The sequence below is a fragment of the Mus caroli genome, unplaced genomic scaffold (genome assembly GCF_978045245.1).
Source record: "Mus caroli unplaced genomic scaffold, Mus_caroli_1 scaffold_5, whole genome shotgun sequence".
Taxonomy (NCBI): Eukaryota; Metazoa; Chordata; class Mammalia; order Rodentia; family Muridae; genus Mus; species Mus caroli.
Genome location: NW_028227260.1, coordinates 35,698,268 through 35,713,053, shown reverse-complemented (window position 1 = coordinate 35,713,053; position 14,786 = coordinate 35,698,268). Strand labels below are relative to the sequence as shown.

At 41.0% G+C, this 14,786-nt stretch overlaps 1 pseudogene; it reads right to left on the bottom strand.

Annotated features, from left to right (window-relative positions):
- Positions 1-10,876: 10,876 nt before the first annotated feature.
- Positions 10,877-10,990, bottom strand: LOC147004569 (small nucleolar RNA SNORA17; annotated as a pseudogene).
- Positions 10,991-14,786: the final 3,796 nt, after the last annotated feature.

The following is a 14,786-nucleotide window of genomic DNA, read 5'->3' as shown; positions in this document are numbered from 1 at the left end:
GAGCACCAAAGTCTACATTTGTAACTCCAGTACTTAAAGGGTGGAGGAATGAAGAGCCTTAGTTACACAACCAGACAGTCTAACAAATTAGTGGGTTCAGGGTTCAATGAAAGCTCCTGCCTCAGAAAATATGTTTAAGAGTGGTTTAAGAAAATACCAGATAGCAATGCCCTGCTCCCACATGCATATACTGAAGCATATGTATCTTCCCCCTCCCACCAACATGGAAACAAAAAGATCTTACTTGTATTGTTAGTTTCTTGAGACAACACACTGCATTACAAAGGCATGGTAAAGATAGCAAATAGCACTTGTCCCTTTCACATATTGAAATGCCAAAATGACCACATTTAAAGTACTGAGTAACAAAAAGAACGGAAGTAACAACTTAAACATAATGTTTTTCTGCTGAAATAACTTAGTAAAAGCAATCACTTGTATCTTTTTTTTTTTTTACTATTAAAGTGAAGTCATACTCAGTTGCAGTCTGACCATAGACAAAAAGTAATAGAATTTTGTTTTTAGTAGTAATACTGACAGATAAGTCAAACTATAATTTATATGCTTAACACAATAAGAAAACTGTCAAGGCAGTTAACATGTTTTATTAATTTTTCTTTGGTGGAAAGAGATTGTATTTATAAATTAGTAAGGAAAACATATTAAAATATGCTATAAAATTTTGTCATATTTCCCTTGTATACAACATTTAATTTTGTTCATGTTTTTTGTAATGCTTGCATCATGGGATAGTGCACAAAACTTTAAAGATCCAATGAAATGCCACTGTAATGACCAATTTCCCTTACATTGTTTCCAATTTTAAAATTGCATGGTTTTAGAACTTTGTATTAAATAAAATGTTGTTATTTGAAATTAACCTTATCTGTTTCTTTGAACTTTGGTTTTTCGTTTTTACTTTTTCCCATCTGACTCTTATTATATATTCTCGAATAAGTGGGATTCTTATGCTCTCAGCAGTGCAATCCTCACTTGTGTGATAACACGATCACAGCACTGGGGAAGATGCAACTCGGTCCATATTGGCACGGTTTTGCCCTGTCCTCCATCCATCCTTGGTGCCATGGTTTTGTCAGGGACTGTACCCTGATGTGAAAAACACACCCCAAAATGAAGAGAGAATTTGTATTCATTGTTGTACTGACAATGTGTATGGTATTCTAGGGAATTCCTATTATATGACAATGTTCTCGATATGTTGTTTTCAATAGATTTGAAATCTAACCTTAGTGACTGTTATAAAACAGGTCCAGGGAGGAAAAGGTGTGTTTGGCTTACAGTCCCAGTCTCAGCCCATCATTGGAGGAAGGCAGGAACTTGAACAGGAGCAGAGGCAGGAAAAGATGGAAGAAAACTGTTTAGTGGGCTTTTGTGGCTTGCTTAGCTCCTTGTCTCATACAACTTGGCCCAGTTGCTCATAGTAGCCTGGGCCCTCCTTCACCAACTCTTAACCAAGAAAATGCCCTACAAAGTTGCACACAGGCCAATCTGATGGAGGTAGTTCTTCCTCCATCTCTAATTTGGTGTCCGGTTGATAAAAGACTAGAAGTACAGTTGACCCTTGTCAACTTGACACACATAACTATTAAACTATAACTTTTATTTATCCCCAATATATATATATATATATATATATATATATATTGATATATATATTGATATATATATGATATATATATATATATCAATCAAACAGAGTATGATTTTTTTAAAATACCAGTCTTTAACTTTTTCAGTACATTAAAAGTCCGAGGTCTCTAAAAGGTCAGTCTTTTCACTGTGATTTCCTATAAAAATGAATAATAAGTTTTTGAAAATTCCATAATTAAATCTATTTTTTGAGTGGTGATTTAAGTGTGTGTGTGTGTGTGTGTGTCTGTGATTGTACCATCTATCAATGCGTTTCAATAATTTGTCACATTTAGTACGCAAGAAAGTACCATTTATTTAAAAGATATTTCTTTTAAACTTGTGCATGTGGCACACGTACATATGTGGAGTTCAGAAGACAACTTGCAGGAGTTGGTTCTATCTTTCTGCCATGTGACTTTGAGGGATTGACGTCAGGATGTCAGGTGTGGCTGCAGGATGTTGTGGGACTGGCTTCGGAGTTAGCTCCCAAGGACTGGTCAGGACACTGCCCCAGGCCAGCAGGAACCCGTGCCACTGGTCAGGGAGAGTTCCTGGGTGCCTGGGTCCCACTGGTCACAGTTACTTCCGGTGTTGGTGCAGATGTTGTGTCCTCCTTACCTATGATCCTATGATCCTGGGCATGTTTGGGCACCTGGGAATGCAGCTTCCTCTGGGTGTTGTGGGACTGGCTGTGGAGTTCGAGCCCAAGGTCTGCTCAGGGCACCAGAACAGAAGAAATTCATTCCACTGGTTGGGTGGAGTTTCTGGGTGCATGGGTCCCTGTTTTGACATTTTATTTGGTATGTGTACATGGATATAATATGTTTGAAGTGAATATATCCCCATTACCTTCCCTCCAGTTCTTTTCTCATGGTAGTGTGTCCCTGAGTCTCCAGCGCTGACTGATATGGACAGGTTGACCCCAGGACCCATTTGCTAGGCACTGCAGCAAAAATAGAGAGCTGCAGATTCAGGATGAGACCCTGTCTCAAAATAAGGTGAAGAAGTGATAAAAATGAAACACCTTAGTTTCAGTTTCTAGCACAAACACTCACATGTATACATACAAGTGTATGAGAAAATCTTTTTTACAAGGTAGCCCTCTTATATATTTGCCCTGGGTTCCCAGAGTGAAACCTGCACATAGAGATGTTACCCTTTAGAGTTGCCTAGCCATCAACTCAGCAGAAGTATTTTTTAAAATAGCTTCCTGCAGGGCTTTGTGGCTCAACTTTAATCCCAGTACACAATAGGCAGAGGCAGGCACATCTATGCCAGTTCTCTCTTTCCATGGTTTATATACAGAGTTCCAGGACAGTCAACGAGGTCTCTCTCAAAAAATCTTACCATTGCTCAGGTCAAATGCTAGATGTGTAGCTTTTCCCAAATTTTGTGCCTACCTTAGTATTCCCTGTCTCTGGGTTCCAATCACTGTTCGTTTTGGTAGTGCTCTTTGAATCTGTTCTGATTCTTGTCTTCTCTCCTTTTTTCAGCCCCTTTATCCTCTGCCATCTACATCTGCAGACTTGGGTCTTTTCTGTCTCTGTCCCTCTTGTACTCACTTTCTCTCATTCTCTCTCACTCTCTTGCTCTTTATCTCTCAGTCACTCTTGCTCATGCCCTCTCATTCTCTGTCTCTCAAAGTCTCTCTCTCTCTGTCTCCCAGTCTCTCGCTGTGTCTCAATGTGTGTGTCTGTCTCTCTGTTTTTCTTTCTGTCTATAAAGATACAAGATCAAAAATGGATTACTTGACTCTCTGTTGAGATCCTAAATGTCCCAGGAACTCTCAACTCCACTTCTGTCCCCCAATTGCAAAGGTGTTTTAGATTTGTCTTTTGATGTTGCTGTTTTGTTTTGTTTTTTGTTGTTGTTATTTTCTTCCAAGGGGGCAATCTTGTTTCTCTCTAGCTTTAAATTCAGCCATATACTGACAGTTACTTTTAATGTGCATTCCTTTGTCAACCCATTTTTCAATACTCAGTAAGTTCAGGACATTTTCCCACAGTTCAGAACAGTGGACTGAATACAACCTCAATTTCTTTCCCTCACTGACAGTGTAGTCACGAATTTTAGAGGTCCTTTTGGCCTCCATTTTTCAAGTTTTCACCTGTAAAAAGGCATGGATAGGAAGTTAACTTCACCTGGGTGATGTGAACACAGAGAGTATTTGACAAGGATGAGCACACATTTCAGTACAGGAACTTTGCCTGTTGTTCTGTGCCCTGGTTAGGAATTGCAAGGCAGGCCAGTCACAATGTGTAGCCTGATGGTAATTAATATTCAATCACTGTTTTATTTCTCAGTTTCATTGCTGTATAAAAATGAGTAGAAATGTATCCGTATAAGTGATGTCGAGAGTTGCTGTGATGTATGTATACCTAGTGAAATGATTATCTCATCAGAGCTACTGACCACATCCATTGAACCATAGAGCTAGCTCTTTGTGACAGGAATATATTCCTGATGTCTTAACAAATTTTGAGTATAATGCAGATCACTTTTTCCAACTGTCACCACCCCTATACTATACATTAGACCTGCAGAACTTATTCACGTTATAATTGAGAACTTCTGTCCTTGGTGACTATACCTTATTCTGTTTGCATACTCTCAACCTTTTAGGTGCTGCACGAATGTTGAAAGGAGCTCTTGGTTTTTATTTTTATTTCTATGTAATAGCAAAATCGGGGTCTGAGGCCAAGCACAGTGCAGTTTGGACATTCACTTCTCTGAATGATACTGTCTTTTCATGTACTTATTGGTCGTTTTAATATCTTATAGAAATGTGTAACTGAGTCCTTCATCCATATTTTTAAAATCACGTTGGTGGTCTGGGCCAAATGTGATCACAATGGGGAGATGGCAGCTCCATAATCTTTGACATCTCTCCCTACAAGGATGTCTGATTGCATGAGTCCCTCCAATCCCTCTCTCCACACTCAACCCTCTGGATAAAATGGCTTGAGCCATCCTGTACCCCTCACACCTCCCCCATAAAAACAACCATAAAATAATTTCTTCACTGTTGATACTTTGTTTACACATTCTGGATATTGACATGAAAAGGGACCTCGGAGCAGACACAACCAGACACAAAATTCTCAGCACAAAGGCCATTCATTGACTGGAAAGGGGGCAGGCAGGGGGAGGAGGGCTGCCTCTGAATTAGGCAAAAACAGCAGGTGTCTCATTGGGAGCAGTTTGTGAGCAGAAAATGGGGAAGTCTGTGCTAAGATAGGTTTGTATGTCCTGACTGGGCATTTTAATCAGTGTACCCAATAATGACATTTGATTGCTAGACCTTAGTGATTGACAGCCAGACCCTAGGGATGAGACTCAGGAATGCATTAGGAATAGGAAGGTGTCCAAATAAGGGAACAGACCTTGGTGCCTAATGATAAGAATGTAATCTAGTGCTGGAGAGATGACTCACTTGTTAAGAGCACTGACTGCCCTTCCAGAGGTCCTGAGTTCAATTCCCAGCAGCACATGGTGTCTTACAACCATCAGTAATGGGATCGGATGCCCTCTTCTCTGTCTGAAGACAGCTGCAGTATACTTATATACATAAAGTAAGTAAATAATTCCGTGTACAAACAGATAAACGTTATACTAATAAATAAATGTAATCTAATGATTTAGCCGGGGAGAAGGAGAGTGGAGGACTTGCAGGCACCATGTTTGCAATGGTCTGGGCCTGTTAGAGACCCTGTCAGACACTCACTATATTAGACATATGGTTTACAAACACTTTCTCCCATCGGGTGTTGTAACTTTCACTCTCTGTAGCATCATGTGAGGTACTGAGTGTTCTAATCTATGGAGTTCAGAAGCAGATTGCATGGTTTCATATACAGGAGAAGGCATTACCACATACAATGGGCAACTTCCATTTGTACATAGTAGTTTACATGGTTAAGGTATGCAATGCTTACACTATACAGCTAAAAATATTCTACTATTTTAGGGAGTTTTTTTATAGGAAGTTTTATTACGTTTTCTTGTATAAGGGTTGAGAACTTGAGCCTAATTTCATGAAAAGAATGGAAATCTGTGAAGTAGATGATGTCAGTTACACTCTAATGATTTCAGTAGGCAGCAGGTGGCTGAGGTCCTGATGTGATGTTGCTTTGGTACTGAAAGGGCTGAGGAGTCAGGTACTGGGGATTATGGATGTGTTGAATTTACCTCCAGCATCCCATGCTGTGAGGGAGCAGCAATTAAGCAAACCCTGTGTTTTGTTTATCAAGTGTGATCTGTTGCAGAATGTGCCAATCAGGGTCATAGACTCAATCAGCCATGCTCTTATTTTGTGATCTTTACTTTGGTTTCCTCAGAGGCAGTATGTGAAGGAGCCCTTGCCATGAACCCAAGACTCAGAAACTTGGTTCCAAAACACTGAATTCCAGACATCCAATGACATGGTGCTTTAGTGTACCTATCTGTGCTCTCCTTAGGAGAAACAATAAGAAATGGACGTCACGTGGTCAGCAGGACTTCAAGTCAGTACTAGTTAAGATTATCAGAATGAGGTGCTGATTTGGGGCAAATTTAACACGTTAGAAAAATGTGGGTTTTTTGATACCTTATTAACATAAGATTCTGGACTTTTTACTCTTCTCCATTTAAATTGTGGTTTTTATTAATTTCTTGACATGTCTCAAGACTTTGGAGAAACTGGAGCTCACCCACACCCCCACCTCCTGTAAAGCTTTTTCGGGTTTCCCTTCACTCTGGGCTCTGAAAGGAATCACAGCTGTAGGAACTACTAGTAAATCTCCCTTCAGGTAGTATGAAATTTTTCTAAAGAAATCAACTTATAAGTTCTATGTCACAGTAGTAATATTATTGGAAATTAAAACTACATCCAAACAGTATAATAACATTGGATTGTATCAAACAAGGGAAACATACATGCAAGAGTATTCTAACTCCTGGGTTATTGTCTGTTATCTCTGAGATTCAGTCACTAACAGGGAGGAGAGGAGGTAATTTTATCATGTAGTTCATACAACATTTTTACTATGTCAAAACACAAACACTGGTGAGTTACAGATGAATTGTGAGAATATTAAATGGAAAAGAATAACTTTGATGTTTGCTATGGTTCTACTAATGGAAGACGGGTTGGATATGTGGAAGACATAACTCTGTGTAGACTACAACACTGTATCAGAAGACTGTGTGTCATTCCAGGGAAAGAATCTCATTTGACTCAGGAGGATGGAACTGGGACTCTGAGAAAATGACTTCACTCTAAGAGATCATTTTATCAGGTTTTTAAACTTCTGTAGTCAAGCAAATAATAATTTCACAATTTAAAAAGTCACAAAATTGTGAGTAGATTAACACAAATATTTTGGATAAACAGACCATTGAAAAAGCATTCGTTGTATTCAGTGCTGTGGAGGAACAAAATGCATTAAAAATGTTTTGTTAGCATGACTGCGCACATGCCCTCCTGTTTGAGCCTGTGATAGTGTCTCCTCTAGCATCATACATTACCAAGTACACGTTCTCTCATTACAGAAAGTGCTCGGCTTGCCCGTTGAAGCTAAATGTCCTAGAAATGGATGGTCAAAAGCAAACCCTTCTAGTGATTGAAAACATTCCTAAAGCTCAGACTGATACCATCCCTACTTGTTCCTTCTCTTGGTCTCTGTCCAGGCTACAGTCAGCTGTGCAGCCTCTCAGAGGTAAAATTCTGACTCTGGCCACTAGGTGGCATCACAGCTGAGTCCTGTAAGTTGGTTCCAGTTAAATATCTAAAAAAATGGTTTGTTCACTGTAACAGCGGTTCTGAGCAGTAAATCTCCGGGCACATTACCACAGATCTGTTTGCTGATGATCCCCAAACCTGCATTCCGTTCCCTGGTTCAGGCGCAGAGTGAGCTCTGCACATGACAGAGATTTCTCCCAGGCAGTAGAGTGCTTGTTCTCCAACATCCCACCCTTTCACAGGTTGCTCCAAATTTCTGCAATCATTCCGAGTCTCTTCCTCTCTAGTATATTCTGCACACAGCTGCCAGGTCCCGAGGGAGCATCTCTATCGGCTCACTCTCCTCCTGTGTTCCCTGACACAGGCTGCCTTTTCCCAAGGGTCTCCCGGAACACCTAGCCTTTTGTAATGTGGACACTCAGCATAAACAACTCTAGCATATATATGGGATTGAACCTTGGATATTCTCCAATGATCTATTTGTTGAATCTCTGTTGTCAAGGTAACACTTCTGGAAGAAGGTAAACAAGGTATCTTTACTTGTCATAGGCAAGGCTTTGCCAGAGCCCTATGACATCAGACGTGTGCTTTTGAAGGGAAGGGCGTAGGGACCCTGTCCTGCCTCTTTTAGCCTATGCTCCCTAACCATGAGAGAGAGTTTTGCTCTATTGTGCACTCAAACCAAATGGTGCAAAATCAAAAGCCACAGAGTCAAACCGTTCAGGACTGGAGGTTTGCACACTAGGAGCAAAGGTGTGTCTTTTCTCCTTAGAAGCAATTAGGATTAGATAATTCTTACTGCAGTGGAGACCTGACCGAATGGTCTTGCCTTACACCTATTGGGGTTTTGAGAATAATTAAATTTTGCACTAAGGTTTATGAACTGAATTTTTAGACAGAGTCTTCAGTGGCCTGGAATTTGCTATAGACGAAAGGCTGCCCTCAGGTTCTTCAAAAATCTGCCTACTTATGTATGGTGAGTGTTTCAATTAAAATTGTGCAGTATCATGCCCGGTTAACTTGGGTTTTTAAGGAATCATTATACGTTCATGTCTGGGGTGTGGACAACATAAACCCTGAGTTTGTAAAAGCGTGCTCCACAAAGTCTATGCTACTGATGGACACTCCTATGCCAGAACATTTTTGCTGTTACTGAGTCCATGCAAGAAGAGAATTCTGCTACCCAGTACATACATCCCCAACACCTAGATTATTCTTTAGATCTTTATGAACACTAAGCTTCTTGTGTCTTAGTGCCACCTTGTGGTACAGCCCTGATGTGCACCAGAAGACAACAGCAATACTGGATGGAAGGAAGGGACCTTGTTCAAAACATTGAGAGAGGGGAACATGGTGGCCTCTGGGGAGAACTTAAGGTCATTTTCTGTATTGAATAAAACTTTCTATACTACTGGAAGTGAAAGAGTTTCCTGGTTATTGTTGCTGTTGTTATCATTACTTTAAAGCAAACACAGGTCTCACCTTAAAGGGATTAAAGAGTATTTAGTGCTGGAGCATTATGCATGACCATGGCATGGAAACACATATCTACCTTATCTCAAATTCCCTGTTCTGGAAAAGAAACTGTGTCATGTGTGTATTGTGTGTGTGTGTGTATGTTGTGTGTGTGTGTGTGTATGTCTCTGTCTGTCTATGATTACAGCTTGAGTGTGTATGTGTGTGTGTGTGAATGTGTATGTGTGTGTGTGTCTGTGTGTGCATGCTTACAGCATAAAGAAATAAAGTCATAAATCAAGGCAAATTTAGACTACATTGGTTGGTAACCGGAGAAGCAAATACATAGAGGTGGGAGAAGGTTCATATATGTCTAAATCATTATCTGTTGACATCCTAAGCTGATGTTCATTTGACAGCTAGTGGTCTGCTATGTTGATAGCTTCTAGGGGGGTTTGTTTATTTTTCCAAGATGTTAGTTCAAAGTAAATAGCTTCTACGAACCTTTTATTCTAAGAGGCAAGTTCAGATGCAGCGTGTGGCAAGGAATGGCTGTTTCTGAGGTTGAAAACCTGCCCATGATATGTGGCCTCTGAACCTAGGAAGTTCCAATCTCTGCAGAACTGACATTCCAACCTGCCCTCCAGCCTGTGAACATGGAGGCTCCTTGCAGGAGTCTTGTGCTTAAGGCCACAGGAGACTGTGTATTTATGGCTTCTTATCTGGGGTTTCTTTCACACAGTTGATAAGCTGTGTCAGCTCTTTACTTGACCACACTTACATGAGACTGGGTTTATACCGCACCATTTTAAATGTTGTCAAATTTTCCTGTTTGAGTTTTATGTCAACAAAGTTTTGGATCTGTAGGACTAGCTAATTTGTGCACTTCAGAAGTTCAGTGATGTAGTAGTTGTTGAGGTAGGCCACCTCAAAGCCCTGGATCTGGGCTTGAGAGGTATCTGAGCTGGCTGTTGCAGCCAGCTGGAGTGTTGCAGCCAGTGAGGGCTAAGGCCAGTTCTACCACTCATGACCTCGGGGCCATAGGTGCCAAGGAACTAGGAACAGGAGGAGGGCTGACTCTCCCACACTCATACCCTGGGGGCTAGCTCACCCACAATCCTCACATCAAGGGCCAGCTCTACTGTGCTGCACAGTTGAGGTGCAGGGCCGGCTCTACTAAATGATGCAGCTGCTGAGGGACAGGGTAAGGAGGAAGGAGTGTATCTCTCCTTCATCCATGCCACTGCATGGGAGACAAGTGGTAGGGCCTCCTTTCACTCCTGTCTATCCTTGGGGCCTGTCTCACCTACAACTTCAGCAATGTGCACAGCCATTCGAGTACTGTAGCTGGCTAGGGGTTAGCTCTCTGCTCTTCTACAACCAGGGTCAGCTCTTCTAGAATGCCCAGGCAAGGGCTTGGGCCTGTTCTGCAAATGCCTCAGACATCAGTATTTCCCCCTGTGACAGCACAGATCAGGGACATCCATCTGGACTTTGGTGGTAACAGACCCCTACTGCTTCAGGGTACAGACTGAGGTGTGGTTCTCAGTGGAAGCACTGGCCCAGGACCCCACCATGGTCCCAGGTGGAATTACGGGCACTCATATCAAACCATTCCTCACCATTTTCATGTCTCCAGTTCTGCCTCTCTTCATTATGCCCACATCCTTCTATTTCTCTTCCATTTCTCCACCACTTACTTGATCCTCTGAGAAGCACCCGAGGTCCTAGTGTCTGGTGTTGTCTAGGGAGTGGCCAGGAGTGCTATATCTTGCTCCCGAATTGTGGCATCAGACAGGGGTCATTTGGGACCTGGTCTACCCATCCGCAGGCCTGGGTTGTGCAGAACTGGAGGTGATCTGCTTGCTCCTCTACTGGCCCACCAGAGTGTCCCAAGGCAAGGGTCATCTGTCTCACTCTCACTCCTACTCAGGACCCTCAGATTCAGGGGAGGCTCTTCTAGTCTCAGGTTTGCTCCCAATACTGGAAAACCGACAGGGCCTGCATGGTGCCAGACTGGTGGTCAGCTCAAGCTCACTTTTTTCAGGCATTGTTAGGCTACTAATCATTCAGATATTCATAAGTGAGAAAACTGAACCTCTCTTCTGCGGTCTCTGACATATGTGACAGAGCAGCCACACATGCAGTGCTTCCAGGGGCAAGTAGAAAGGAATTCCTAAGAATATCCCTCCTCAAGAATTAAGTGCTAATCTACATCCAAGGTCTTCTATGTCAAAGAAACACAGAGTGATGTTGATTCTAGTACATTTTCCCCACAAGGCTTGATTCTGCAGGGTTTGCTTGTTTATTGAATGCATGGATGGATGGATGGATGGATGGATGGATGGATGGATGCATGGATGCATGGATGGATGGATGGATGGATGGATGGATGGATGGATGGATGATACACACATACACACACTTGCGTCATGGAAGAGATCACCTCAAGGTCTATTTCTCAGTCATTCTCCTCTCTATTGCATGAGACAGAGTTGCTTGCTGAGTCTAGAACAGACCACTTAGCTAGACTCGTTGGACCATAGGACCCCCTGATCATTTTGTCTCTGCCTTCAAGTTCTGCTATTTCAGGCATTCACTGCCAAGCTAGGTTTTTACATGAAAGCAGGGGATGCCAACTCAGATCTTCATACTTATGCTACAAGTACTTAATTCACTGTGACATTTCTCCAGCCCTCTCCATGAGATTATTTTTTAATTGTTTTTTAAGCCAGAGTTGGAGTTTATTAAAAATAAGAACTTGGGAATGAGTAAAGCATAACTAAAGACATGGATGCTTCAACGAAGTAACTTACCTTAGTGGTTTTTTATTATGTGGACATATTCATACATGTATATGTGAGTGTGTGTGTGTGTGTGTGTGTGTGTGTGTGTACTTGAGACCTGTGTGTGTATTTGTGTGTGTGTGTGTGTACTTGGACCCTGTGTGTGTGTATGTATTTGTGTGTGTGTGTACTTGAGACCTCTGTGTGTGTGTGTGTGTGTGTACTTAAGACCTGAGATTGACATGGACTGTCTTCATTTATGGCTATTTACCCTTAAAATCTTTCATGAATTAAGCTTTTAGCAGTACCACACATGTAAGCAATCATAGTAACCACTTTCTCCCCAGCTCTTCTCTCCACCCTTCCTTGCCCTGATCTCATTTTCATATCCATGACTATTTCATTCTGTGAACTCTTGAAATCAGTCTGAATCATCTGAGGGTCATGGCTTTAAAGGTTTGCAGAGGAGTCTTGTGGGTTCAGCAGTGGGTAAACAACTGAAGACAATAATTCTCTTTTGCCCAAATCACCTGCACTTCAGAAATAGAGCAGAAGCTGGGCGTGGTGGCGCACGCCTTTAATCCCAGCACTCGGGAGGCAGAGGCAGGCAGATTTCTGAGTTCGAGGCCAGCCTGGTCTACAAAATGAGTTCCAGGACAGCCAGGACTATAGAGAAAAACCCTGTCTCGAAACCCCCCCCCCAAAAAAAAATAAAACAGAAATAGAGTGGAGGCTCCATGAACTCATCCTCTGCTCTGGACTGACTGATGGCTGACTGCTGGACTGTGTGCAGTCAGCTATAGTTTCAGTGAGTTCACCACTGTAGTGGCTGTATGGAGGCTAGAGAATGACGTGTTCTAATTTTATTTTACACACACACACACACACAAATTCTTTTGAATTGTTTTCTCTTTCCTTGAAAATAAATTTCTTATTTCAAATAGTATATTCTGTTTTTCCCTCCTTCACCTCCTTACATATCCTTCCCTACCTTCCCTCCCATCCAGATCCCTTTCTGTCTCCCTTTACAAGCCAAACAGGCTTCTAAAGGATAATAAAATAAGATAAAAGAAATCCTAACATATTGGAATTGGATAAAGCAAGTAAACAGAAAGAAAATCGCTTGAGAAAAGGCATAAGAACCAGTGAACCACTTGGTCACACACTCAGGAATCCTTTAAAAAACACTAAACTGAAAGTCATAATATATACACACTGGACCTGGTCCAGACTGTGCAGTATCTTTGTATATTGTCCCAGTCTCCGTAAGTTCATATGTGCATTGATATTGATATTATCGATTTTTGAAGGCTTTGATTTCATGTGTCCTCATCTCCTCTGGTTCTTCTATTCTTTCTACCTCTTTACACACACACACACACACACACACACACACACACACACACACACAGAGAGAGAGAGAGAGAGAGAGAGAGAGAGAGAGAGAGAGAGAGAGAGAGAGAGAGAGAGAGAGAGAGAGATTACTTAAAATGAAGCCTAGTAGGAAATTAGGGGAAATGCCACCCAACATCATCATACTAGTAAGCATCCAATAAAAGAGAGTTTACAAATGGGAGAGGCATGAAGGTGCAGCAACTGATCCTGCTTGTAGGAAAAACATGTCCATGTGACTCCCAGCAGGAACTCTTGACAGAGAAAACTTTTCGGGTGGGGATGGTTGAGATACCTATCATCTTCCTCTCTGTAGGCTAAGTCAAGAGGATCTGGAGGTGGGAATCTTTTCACCATAAACCTAAAATTCCTCCACATATTTTCTCATAAATCTATTTTCAAGATAGTTTTTTCCACAGTCAACAGTCTCAGAAACACCTGATATTCCTTTGTGTATATTCTGTCAGAATCTATGATACCACAGCAGACAAACTTTAAAGGTAGAATAAAGCAATGTACACGGTATAGTTTATGATGGGATTTGAAAATATATTTTGATATTCTGAAATTGAAATATAGTTTTTTTTTTTATCTTGCCATCTCTTCCATGTACTCTCATTGCACTCTCTTTCAAATTCTGCCCTCTATTTCTGTTCTGGATAGCTTTTTATGTTGGAGATGAGATGTTGATCAGGACCCTGTTCTGAAACAGGGCATCATGACACTATTAACATAGGTTAGGAGATGTGTGGTGGCTCCCCAGGAATTCATCAGAGAATGTTCTCACTCAAGTGGTAAATGATGGCTAATTAAGTGTCCCTTGAGGTCTTATCTGTCATTATAAACATAATTGTTTAGTGACAGGGCTAGAAGGACACATAGTACAAGGAGTGCTTAATTATTTTTCTGATCACTTTCTTGCTAGAATGAGGAAGAAGGAATGTTATGACAAAGGGAACCATAGATCCCTTAAAGCTCCATTCAAAAATCAAAATGACTGTACCCTATCAGTCTAGGTAGCCTTCCAAAGGAGGACAGAAGAGCCTTGGCTGTATCCAAGAAATGCTGTGTAGGGGTAAGTGTGGGCCCCCACAGCTGAATTAAAATAAAAATGAATGTAAAGCCTTACCTACAATTGGGGTGCTTCTGTCCTTTTTTTCCTCCCATCATTCTAGTTCCCTCCTTTCCTCAAGTGATATATCATTTCTTCAGCGAAAATTTTGTACTGAGACCTGAGTTGGAGAGTACTACACGTTTTTCTAGCATAGTAAAGATATCATTACATAAAATTCATAATGTCATCCATTTTTAATTTACAGTTCAGTGGCACTAAAAGAATTTATATTATTATGAAAAGTGAGTAAAAATCAACCTTCACAGCTTTTTTTTTTTCATTTCCAAGTGTTGCTTTGCCATTGACCATCAATTTCACATTCTCCTGTCTGCTAAAATTCTAGTGACTATGATTCTATATCAATTAATTTACTATTTTAACTATATCCTATGAATGGAACAGTGCATTTGTATTTTTGTGTCATATTATTTCTCTAGCACAAAATTTCAAGTTTTATTCATTTTGTATTTACTATGCTGTCACTCCATTTTAGAACAAACAGCATTCTCCTAATAGAACATGTCATTGTTTGCTTATCCACTCATATGTACAGTGAAAATTGACTTAGTTCCATGTTTGTATTATTATGAATAATATTGACATGCCTATTGCCTTGCAAATACTTGTTCAAGTTTCTTCTTCCAATACCTTTGAGGATGTACATATG